Below are 12,650 nucleotides of genomic sequence, written 5' to 3' on the forward strand. Positions count from 1 at the left end.
GCAGGGAGGACCCGGGAAGTGAACCCGGGTCTCGTAACTGCAAGGCAGCCCTTTATCTAATGTGTGTGTGTGTGTGTGTGTGTGTGTGTGTGTGTGTGTGTGTGTTCCTTGTGATGGACTGCCTCCTTGTCCTGGTGTTCTCCTTGCCTTGTGTTCAGTATTCACTGGTTTAGGCTCCAGCTGCCCTGTGACTTTGCTTTAGATAAACAGGTTAACAAAATGGAAGGATACAACGATGGATGGATGGATGAGGTGTGTTTGTGTTAGTTGTTGATAAATCATATGTCACCATGTCTGGGCCTCAGACAGAGAAAGTGAAAGATGACTTGGGTGGACTTGACGATTTATGAACATCAGCCACAAACTGAACAGGGGCCTCATGTATAACGCCGTGCGTAGAACTCGCACTATAACATGGCGTAAGTACAAAATCCGAAAAGAGCTTAAGCACACAAAATCCAGATGCAGGAATCTGTGCGTACTCCAACTTCCATGTTCTTCCACTACATAAATCCCGACCAGCGTGAAAACTAACGCTCGTGCACGCGCTTTATGTTACGTCCCAACTCCTCCCAGAATTATGCTTATTTGAATATGCAAATCAATATAAATCGCCCTTAAGCTTAGCCTTCTGTGAAAAGACAATGGGAAAAGCACAGGGGAAAATATAAGAATTTCAGTGAATACCAAGTGGAGGCAAAGGAAAAACACACTATTTGTTCAAATAAACCGTGATATAATCAACAAAAGGAAGTTGATCGAGTGACATAGCGTGTTGGAGAAACTTGAAAGCTCACATTCACAAATCGCACAGTGCCGGAAATAAAAAGAAGTCACATATCAAAGTCGCCGTGAAAAGCCGAGTTGTAGCCCACTGTCTGAGTGTCATATGAAAGCTTATTAGGGTACAGAGAAAAAAAGGCACACAGTGAGGAAAAAGCACGAAATGTCAACTTCAATCTCGACATTTCCACTTTAATCACGTAGTTTATTTTGTCATTAAAGTAGAACATCATAAACTTCATCTTAAAATCGTTTAATTAACAAGTTTCTCAAATCACATCGTAATTAAAGTAGCACGTTAAATGCTTTATTTTGTATGTGATCTTCTATGTGCTCTATGTGTGTGAATCACTACTTGCTTTTTAAACCGGCTCTCTTCCGCCAACTGGACACAGAATCCATTACATTCATGATATTACAGCTCTCTGAATAACTAAAATACTGAGATGTATACGTGATGTCATTTTCATGATGATAGGAGTTAAAGCACGTTATTAAACGAGTTTCACAGCGCAGTGATTGTGTGCGACCTTCGATGAAATAATTTATTGCAGCAGTACTCAGGGGCGGCTCTAGGTTTGTGGTGGCACTGGGCAGAGGAAGAATCGGTGGCTCCTTAAGCCCGCCAATGTCAGCTTATGCACGGTGGATGGCCACGTCTGTTGCAGACACTGCAAAGCCTCCTCGTGCTCATGACACTGCGAAAAGCCTCCTCACTGCAGTCAGTGTGCTCATGACAAGCATTTAACTGTTTGAACATTGAAATTTGTCTATCCTGCGTTAAAGTTTTAGCTGTGTTGTTATTTTGTCTTTCTGTTTTATATTCAATATATATTGGCAGTATATGTAAACACATATATGGCCGTCGAAGACTGCAGTCCTAGTTCGAGATGCTTTTCTTTCCCCAAATACCCAATCAGCACACAATCAGCTCTGTAATACAAGAAGGCACGTTAAGCCATCTGTAAGCTTAGATGAAACAGGCCGATTCTTCAACAGGTTTACAACTTGAACTTCGACAGGAACATTGAAATATCTTTGTAGTACATGTTTAATTATTCTATCCTTCACGCCAGTCCCAGTGAAGAATATAGATTATTTAAATGAGATAAGTTAAAGTTTTATCTGTATAATATAATAAACATATTTTGCTGCTAAAATAGTATTTTTACAGGAAACCCACTTACTAAGTAAGGATCAGTTCCGGCTGCAAAAGACTGGACTGGCCAAATGTTCCATTCTTTCAGTTTATAACTGATCACAACTTATCAGATCCCTGGAGGTTTTAAACCCAAATTCAAGAACATATTCTTTCTACTCACCAGTACATCATTGCTACTCAAGGATTGATTACTTCTTTATAGATAATAACTTCTTGCCTAAGATTAAATCTTGTAAATACGATGCTATTGTTATTTCAGACCATGCTCCGATGATCTTGGAGCTGAAATTACTAAGCCCCATACACTCACCCGCAGATGGCGTCTCAATCCGCTTCTATTAGCTGACGAGAATTGTACTGAATTTATATCCAAACAAATTGAATTCTTTCTAGAGACAAATACATCCCCTGAGATCTCTGCAGGAATACTCTGGGAAACTCTTAAGGCCTTCCTTATGGCACAAGACAAGGATGCCCTTTGTCACCACTGCTGTTTGCAATTGCCATTGAACCACTGGCAATACATTGTCGAAATACTGATCAGATAAAGGGGATTAGCAGAGAAGGACTGGAACAGAAAATCTCATTATATGCAGATGACATGGTACTGTATATATCGGATCCAGAAAAAGTCTTAGCAGCACTCACAGAATTTCAAAAGCTCTCTGGTCTCAGAATTAATCTGAATAAAAGTGTACTCTTTGTGAATTCAAGCATATAATATTAGATTAGACACCCTTCCTTTTATCATTGCAGAACAGTTTAAATACCTCGGGTAAACATCACAAGTAAACATAAAGCTCTTTATCAACAAAATTTTCGCCTGTATGGAAAAAATTAAACAAGACTTGCATAGATGGTCAACCCTTCATCTCACACTAGCTGGAAGAATTAACACTGTTAAGATGAATATTCTTCCTAAGCTCCTTTTTATTTCAAAACATACCAATATACATTAATAAATCGTTCTTTAAGCAATTAGATTCAACAATAACCTCATTTATTTGGAATTCTAAACATCCACGCATCAAAAGAGCGACCCTACAAAGACAAAAGGCAGAAGGGGCATGGCTCTACCTAACTTCCAGTTTTATTAATGACTCCATCTCTACAATATATAAAATCCTTTTACAATCCCTTCCTTTCAAAGATCCAAGAGGACACTGGGAAAATGACCTCTCAATTAATATATCAGAAAAGGAGTGGAAAGTAGCAATGCAGAGAATTCACTCAAGCTCCATATGCAAAGCATACAATTATACAACTCAAAATTATATATCGAGCACATCTGTCTCGACTAAAACTCTCCAAAAGGTTTCCCAGGGCATGATCCAACCGGCGAACGTTGCAACCAAGCCCCAGCCTCACTAGGTCACATGTTCTGGGCCTGCTCCAAATTAACATTATTCTGGACAAAAATTTTTAATTACCTCTCAGACAGTCTTGGACTCACAATCCCTCCTAACCCATTAACAGCTGTGTTTGGGGTTCTTCCAGAGGGTCTTAAAGTGGAGAAAGACAAACAAATTGTGATTGCATTCACTACACTGTTGGCACGCAGACTTATTCTGATAAACTGGAAGAACCCAAACTCTCCTCTTTAAGTCAGTGGGAAACTGATGTGTTATATTATTTAAAATTGGAAAAATCAAATACTCAGTTAGAGGATCTGTGCAGACTTTTTCAAAACATGGCAGGATCATCATATGTATTTTTAAAAGCCTTAAATACTCAAGGGTGGGGATCGATCTGTTCTTAGCATAATAAAAAGTGGCTCAGGTTGTGCGATATTATAACTGTAGTTCAAGTTTACAGTGGGGTGATTGTACTTATAAGTACAAACAGTTCTACAAGGTGCAATTGATTGAGTGCGTTTATAGTTCTTGGGATGAAACTGTTTCTGAACTGCGAGGTCTGTACAGGAAAGGCTTTGAAACGTTTTGCAGTGGCTGAGTGTCCTTGAAGCTGTATACCTATAATTCTCTTTCAGATCAGCTGCTGCTGTGATTCACACTCAGATACAGTGATATAAATACTCCGAGTGGTGCAGTGAGAGTAATATGGAAAAGATGATCCGCTGTGGCAACTCCTAACGGGAGCAGCTGAAAGAAGAAGGTGCAGTGAGAGTAACAACGCTAAAGCAGTTATGGTATTTGGAATACTATGGCTGTTCCCTGGACCATTATATTGTTACAAGTTAATTACAATCAGATGCATTACACTAATAAACAATATGCGGTTAGTTTCAGTGTATTTATAAAGCGCATCATGAAAATAAGGAGTAACCACACAGGAACAGTAGCATTGCTTTGACGCTGGGTGCCGCCAGTCTGCAAAACCGAGCAGAGAACTTGCGTACGACAAGGTATGAGGTACCGTGGAAAAGTGTGTGGCTTTACGCCTAGTGTAGGTTTTATACATCGTGATTTGAACGTGGAAAAGTTCTTACGCAACATTTCTGTGCGTACGCACCGTTTATACATGAGGCCTCAGATCTCTTCATAGTTCTGACATTCCAAGCTGGGAGGAGAGAGAGAGACTGGATTTAATGTTCGGTAGTTTTGTAATTTAATTTATCCCTCTGGAAATTGTTAGTTTCAAGATGTTTTGACATTTTTGGATGTAAAATAAGCTCTTGCCAGGGTTGAGTGGGGACATCTGTGCAATTTATTGTCCAAATTTTGGTTTGCTCTCAATGTGTTTGAAAGAATTGTGCTATTGTGCTGTATTTGAGATGCCTTAGTTTGTATAAATAAAATCAGTTTTTAATGTTTCTGTTATCAGAAATGACCTTATGAGTTATAGAAGATGTATAGGATGACACTTCCCACATTTAAGGAATGCACTCTCCTAAGGATGAAGATCCTGCTCTGCCCTTTCTTCTCAAGTTCCTTTGTGTTCAGTTCAGTCCAACCTGTCATTGATATGGACCCCAAGTTTGTGTAAGAGTGGACCACCTCTTCATCCACTCCCTGAGTAGTGACCAGACATAGAGGATCTTTGGTGTGTGAAAGTCATTAAGCAGTTTGTTTGTTTTGCTGATGTTAAATTCGAGACAATTCTCAATGTTCTCCCCCTGACTCCTCTCCCCTGTCTCATCCCCTCATCAACACACCCCATAAGTGCAGAATCATTTGTGAATGTCTGCAAGTGACCTGATCTGCTGTTATACAATGACCTCTATAATGTTTAACTCAAAGACACATTTCTCCTTGATTCACCCCTCTGCTCCACAGTTTCAAATTACAAATCCAAAAATGTAGATATCATGATTAAAGAGCACATGGCAGACTTTCATTTAAGTTTATTTACAGACATTTCAGTCACACAGCACTTTATCTACACTATCCCCACTTGGCGTCACTGGTGTTTGTGATTCCTCATGTGGGCTTCATGGCTTCATAAGACCCCTCAGCTTTCTTCTGCCCTTTGAGGTCTTTAGCTGCCTTTGTTCAACACGATGACAAGAGCTGTGACAAGCCATTATGAGGCTGGCTTGTCTGACTCCTCTTCTACAGTATGGCTGTGGTCCTACAATGAGCTGATGGTTAGATGTTGTTATTTCACATTTTTGTTCTTTAGTTTCTATGTTGTTTTGATGTATTTGCACAAATCTGTGTCCTCATATGTGGTAGTTCTGTATTTAGTGAGTGGTCTCATGTATTCTTGCATTCTGCCTTGTAGTTTGTACTGTTGTGTTGTGTTTCTGAGGAGGCCATGATGGATTGTCCATCTAGCTCTGTGAAGAGGATTACTTGTGTTTGACACTCACTGAACACCCAGCGTACCTACAGGGGGTCTCTCTGTGAATTGCCCTCCTAAGATTTCTTCCATTTTTTCTTGTCTTCTTAGGGAATCTGGAGTAGGGGGCTCTCCAACACAGGGCCTGTTAAAGCCCACTGAGACACTCCTTGGGTGATTTTTGAATATGAAAGAAAAGAAAAAAATTGTTATTTCCAGTGTGAGGTGCGCAGAGTGAAGAGTAAAGCAGACTGGCCTGTTCCTTGTGCTGCTCCAGTGTTGCTCACTCAGTCCTTGAGTCTCCCAAACTGCGCTCTGGTTGACAGGTAGTCCATCATCAGGACACCACAGGCTCACCCACCTGCAGATCTCTGAGCTGACCCCTTAACAGGGATGGCTGGGTGGTCTTCAAGGCTCTGCATAAACCAAAATACACAAACATAATACACATTTTGATTTAAAAAAAATCTCAGTCCTGTAAATAAAACATCTTAGGTAAGTTGCATATAAAAATATAATTCCTTTAAGTTGCCTTCTTCCTGAATTCAACAGAATCATTTGTGTATTTCGTGTATCTTACTTGACTCCAGAAAATGACAACGGCAGACAACGTCCTCACATGTCTGAATCAGGGTATCAAATGGCCTTGTAGATCCTATAGTTACTGACATGACATGTTTAAGTCCTTCTGGCCTTTCACCAGTTTCTTTACTTACACACACCAGTTTGTTTTTTATTATTTTTGGTGTTGTGTGAACTTCACATTTCCAAGTTTGTCGATGTGATGTCTTCTAAACGTTAAGAACTAACTCACACCAGTGTGCCTTCAAACTGTCTTCTGTATTTGACGTTCTCTTCAAGCCCAAACTCAGTCTTGCATCAATTAAATTAATCCATTCTTTCAATCTTTCATTGTCATTCTTGTTTGTTAAATCAAACCTAAGTTGTGTCATGAAATGTAAAACAAATGTTTTGTAAAAATATCAGGAGTCAGAAAGAGGAAAAGAAAACACAAAGTGAACATGAATTCTGATCTGACCACGCGTGTCCTCTTATGTGTCCAAACAGAAGCAGCTGGGGGCGACACTGAGTGACATCAAGAGTAGACTTGAGGAGAGAGAGAAGACACTGAAGGAGACAAGGTGGGTGATGGAGGAGATGAAGGTGAGTGGAGTATAAAGACAACACTTCATAGTCAAAGGCTTTCTCTGTACCAAAGATAATAAGATCTCTGTGTGTTAGATTTTATAAGTGAACAGACACCCGTGACCCTGTGGTTGGGATATAGCGGGTTGGATAATGGATGGATGGATATATTACATTAAACAGAAAACGAAGGTGTTAAGGTAACTGTCAACCTTTAATAAATCTGGTTTTGTCTTGTGATATTACATTATTCAGAAGTAAAATTGGTCCGTATAATGCACATTGTGATAAAGGTTTATTTTTCTTTGAAAAAACAGGAATTAAAACTTGGTGAAAACATTGTGGTGCAACTTTGTTGTCTCTAGCTTCTGTTAACATTGCTAATAAATTCCACTGGGTTGAAATTAGGGCCCATTGTTTTCCCACTTTTCAGTGAGTTTACAGTATTTAGTGGTTCTAACAGTGTCAGAGGTTTGTCCAGTTCCTCTGTGCTAAGAGTGTCCAGCTGTTGTATTTGCATTACATCAATGAACTCCACAGATTGTGTCTCGTCTTCTTTAAACTGAGTAGAATATAAAGACTTATAGTACTTGCTAAATGTGTGAGTTATATTTTTATGATTTATGACTATATGTCTGGGTGGTGGTCTCCAACTGACTTGTCTTCTGCAAATAAAGTACCAACAGTCACTCCAGCCAATTCAAACTGTCCTTCATGGTATCAAAATAACAACAAATGTTCCTTGTGATTGGTTATTCTTATTAAGTAAATCAATCCTAAATCTTTATCCTATTTATTCAGATGACTGTGGAAAGAGAAATCAAAGAAAGTGAGAATAGCTTCACTGCTCTGATACGGTGCATTGAGGGAGCCCACAGGAAACTGACTGAGAGGATCAGAAAACAAGAAAAGAGAGAAATGGAGAAGGCTGAAGGAGTCATGAAGCAACTGAAGAAGGAGATTGAGGAGCTGAAGAGAAGAGAAGCTGAGCTGAAGGAGCTTTCAGAGACCAAGGACCATCTCCACTTCCTGCAGGTGAGAGCGACACTTCACAGGTAGTCTGATCAGACTGGGGTGTGTGTGAACTGAGATCATTTACAGAGAAATTTTAAAAATCTGAGGGGTTTGTACAACATGACAAGAACAGGCCATTCAGTCAAATATGGATTGCTTTTTCATATTTCCTTAACATTTCAAATATTATTTTTACAAATATCTCAAAGTTGGTAACTTCATGTACATGACAGCTGCCTGCATGAAAAAGTGTTTTTTAATGAAGTTTAAAAGATGACATCTAATAAAGGATGGTGCCAACTCTTCTGCTATGCCACCATCTAATATCTCCATCCTTAAACTGATGAGATTCAAATCCTTTAGGATTTTCTCACAGTTCAGACACCAGAGTACAATCTCATCTCTCATCTTTCTTGTGTGCTTTTCTCTCACACTGCAAACAACAATCCTGATGTCCACTGTGTTTTGCAGATGTTAGGGAGATTCTCTTCTTAATTTAAACTCCTCACATGGTGGTCGCTATATAACTCAGCTTGCCATAGCTTTCTTTACTTTGTGCGGCTAATGATGGGGATGAAGACACAAAGGATCCCAAGATTTTCTCACAAATCACACTTCTGACCTGCAGACCTTCAATTGTATAATCATACTGAAGAGCTTTCTCCCTACATATGTTTGTTATTTTTTGCATTTAATTTAATTAAGTTTGTCTCAGAACCATAAAAAGCCCAATGACTTGTTTTGTGTGACATGTTAATTCTGGACCCACCTGACCCCTCAATCCCTTTATCTTGACTCGCTTCTCATGGAGTCCTGTGTGAAAAGCTTATTGATAGTTAAGGTCGATAATCTCTGATGCTTCATTACACTCCACCAAATATTCTCTCATAAACATTCAACAAGTCAATGACAGGCTTTCTCACCATCTAAACCCACACTGACTACCCACTACACGGATCCTTAATTCAGAAGAGCCCCCTCTTATCAGCATTACTTACTTTTTAATGTCTTCTTTCGGAAATCTCGTCCCCTCTTCTCTCCTAATGCAGACTTTGTCATCTTGCTGTGCCCTTCCTGCTGATGGAGACTCGCTGAGCTTCACTGTTACCACTGATTTCTCATCTGAAGACCTGAGAAAGAAGCTGTCAGGTCTGACAAAGAGTGTGGAGAGTTCAGCCAAGGGGACATCACGACAAGGACTCCATCAGGTACAGCGTCTGGTGAAATTGTGTTTCTTATTGAAGGCCATTAGGACAATCAGAGTGACAGTAAAAGGACAATGAGGAAGGCCTGCTCTTTAACGTTTATCTGACATTATTTGCTGTTAAGTATTTTTTACTATATAGTGCCTTTCACTTTGATTAGCTGAGGGATAACAAACTCTCTAAATTATCAACTGTGTTTAATCAGATGTTTTGGAATTTTAATTTGAAATGTTATACTTCTTATACTTTTTCCATATACTGTCATTAAAGGTCCTTTTTCACTTAATTTAGGGATTCTTTTTATGTTCCTTGCTTTTCTCAACTTAAGATTAATGAACAGAAATGTGTTTTAAATGGCTAAGGCAGTTCAGTGCACAAATGAATTGTTTATTTGAGAACAGTGAAGACGTTAATGGAATCAAATTGAGCTCAGCGTCAGTGCTTTATAACATCAGGACATCTCAATCTGCTCCTGCTGTCTTCGTTGTCCATTACATTCTGCTGGATGGAGTCCACGTTAAAAGTTCACGTTCATCCATTTTCAGCTGTGCTCCCCCTGGGCTCTCATGTTTTATATACCTGCTGTTGTTAGCTCAGACGTCATGTCTCCCACCGACATTTAAAGAGGATTTTACTCACCAATAGCATTTTATTTGATATATTTTGGTGGTGAAGATAAGCAAATTGGAGGACTGCATTAGAATTCTGAGTACTCAAGGACCACCTGAACATTTCAGTGAGTGCGGTCACTTTTAAACACACTTTATAAATTATGTATTACTTTTATTTACACATAAAGACAGCAATTTATTTAAACACAAACTAAGTTCAAGAAGCCAAGGGCACAGGGTCCATCCCGGCCATCCATCACATTAGACAAAACTGTATGTGTGTATTGTGAAAATAAGCAGAGAGAGTGGGCACAAAGAGTTGGGGTACCACCCTGAAATACCCCATTTAATGAAGAATATGAAATAAAAAGCACAAAGATGGAGCACAATGATGACATCTGCTGCAAACAAAGGCTGTCAAGTTAAAGTCACTTGTGAGTCGGAGCTCCGTCTTCCTCAGTCACAGATCTGTAATGAACACCCACTTCTGGTGACATTTTATAGTGATGTCACTGAAGAGGCGGAGCTTAGTTAGCGGGCTGTGGAAGTGACGTCACTCATCTTGTGGCCTGTGAACTCACTGAAGTGACGACATTAGCAGGAGCAGCACCCTCTCAACTCAGGGTGGGATTTCTTAACTAGATGGAGCACTGAAGATGTCCCCAAAAACTACACACACTCTCCAATAATGAAGGTGGTCTTTCTTTATCTTTGGCTCAAGAAGCTCCTCCAACAGGAAAAAATTAAGAGAAAAAAAAATGCACAAGAACAAAACAAAACAAGTGTGTGTGTGTATTTACTGTACAATAAGAAAAAATCAATTACAGCAATCCCAAAATCAAAAACTATCCCAACAACAAATAAGCATATATACCTCCACCATAAAGTATCACCAGGAGATATATAACTATATATACAAAAGAATATCTACAAAGCCGCCAACATCACAGCTGCTCCTCCAATAGCTCAGCAGTTCTTAATCCTACCTCACCTTTAGGTCCACTGACGACCCCTGATGGCTGGCAACTCCTTAAATATCACCGGCAAGATCATCTAGCCAATCTGCCACCCCGTCTATCCCACGCACCTAACCAGGTAGACAATGGCACCCGCGACACACCCTGAGCAACTTTCTATTAAATGCAAACCCCTGCTAGTCGCGTGCGTGTAAATCCCCCATTCACTGCCAATGGCTAAGATTAGCTCAAGCAGACAGGTTGCCGTCTCACGAGTAAGTAAATTCAGTTTTTTACAATACGGGATCCCCATCTCTGACTCTGAACATGCCGGCTTTTTCTTTCAGGAGCTCCGCACTTTCAACCATCTGCGCTGTGCAGGCTGCTAGGACACCAGCGTGTAAAACTGGATCCGTGCGGAGGAGCCCATACTGGTCATGATGATACGGCTCCACATGTGCCAGGACTTGTAGCGCCTCACAATGCTCACCCGCTAGGCTGCCCCTTGTTCTCGTGGCAGCGCCTTCAATACACAAACGGTAAGCGCACTTCCTTTACGATGGCATACATTTAACCTTATAAATAACGCTGATCTGTTTAAGGCTTCTTTGACTTAAATTTTCTAACATAACATTAGCACACCAGGCAGATGATACTCTCGAGTAAAAGACAAATGACAACCTGAGAGCATCAAGGGAAAGAGTCAATGATCTGATGAGACAAACATTGAACTCTTTAGACAGAAGACCAAGCAGGATGTGTGGAGAGGACCAGGCACTGCTCACCACCCGCCTAATGCCATCTCTACAGTGAAGATGGTGGTGACAGCATCAGGCTATGGGGACAGAGTGACACGTCAGAACTAAGGGGAGGAGAAGTGCAGTCAAATACAGAGAGGACCTCAGACTGGGGAATGGATCAACGACCTGAAGAGTACAGCCAAGACAACCCTGTACTGGCATTGTGACAAGTCTGAGGGTCCTTGAGTGACCAGACTGAGACCCCACAGAACAGGAGAGACCTGAAGATGGCAGTTCACAGAAACTTCTCTTGAATTTAGAGTTTTTTTTTTTTTTCTGTCCTCCCTGGCCATCGGACCTTACTCTTTTTCTATGTTAACTAATGTTGTCTTATTTTAATTTCTTATTATGTCTTTTATTTTTCTTTTCTTCATTATGTAAAGCACTTTGAGCTACTTTTTTGTACGAAAATGTGCTATAGAAATAAATGTTGTTGTTGTTGAAATCTAACGGAGTTTGAGAGGATCTGCCAGGAAGAATGGGATCAACTGGCCAAATCCAGGAGTGTAAAGCTTGAAGTGACATTTAGTTAAACTTAATCATGGAGACAAAAGGGGCTTCCACAAAGACCTGAATTAAGTGTCTAAATGCCTCTATGAAGGAGACATTTCAGTTTGATTTGTAATAAATTTGCAGACCTTCCTGAAGACCTGCGCTCACTTTGTCATTATGGGTTACTGAGTGTAGACTGATGAGCACAAAAGGCACATTAATCCATTTAAAATTAAATCAATAACACGGTAAAGTATGCAGAAATAAAGTGAGGGGGTCTCAATGCTCTCTGACTCCCTGTATAATTATTATTAATATCAATTAATTTGTCAGCCCTTTTATATTTTATAAATGTTTTAACTCCTCTGCATATGTAATACGTGTTTAAGAACTAAACTAAGATCCCACAATGCCATCTTCTCAGTTTCCATTCTTCTTCTCTTTTCTTTTTATTTTCAGCTCATGAAGCTCCAGTTTTCACCCTCCAGCCTCCTGAACCTCAGAGCAGAGACGACTTTTTAAAATGTGAGTTTGTGCTTTGACTGAATGGATCATCACAATAAAAATCATTGAAGTTTTAATAGAGCAGGACAAGCTTAGGATAAGAAAGTCTGAGTGTTGTGTGACTGAGGGGCTGAGAGTGATGGGGGTCCTGTGACTGGTGCATTATGGGATAGAGAGACTCAGGCAGTCAATCACCAAAGCCGTCTGTTGAACCCGAGTCTTGATGTGTCCAAAAA

At 40.0% G+C, this 12,650-nt stretch overlaps 1 long non-coding RNA gene across 1 annotated transcript; it reads left to right on the top strand.

Annotated features, from left to right (window-relative positions):
• Nucleotides 1–7,830: 7,830 nt before the first annotated feature.
• LOC120528455 lies at nt 7,831–11,150 on the top strand. Its single transcript, XR_005633529.1, has 3 exons — nt 7,831–7,867; nt 8,896–9,054; nt 10,966–11,150. It is a non-coding gene; the product is annotated as an uncharacterized LOC120528455 (long non-coding RNA).
• Nucleotides 11,151–12,650: the final 1,500 nt, after the last annotated feature.

This window comes from Polypterus senegalus, chromosome 4 (genome assembly GCF_016835505.1).
Source record: "Polypterus senegalus isolate Bchr_013 chromosome 4, ASM1683550v1, whole genome shotgun sequence".
Classification (NCBI taxonomy): domain Eukaryota; kingdom Metazoa; phylum Chordata; class Cladistia; order Polypteriformes; family Polypteridae; genus Polypterus; species Polypterus senegalus.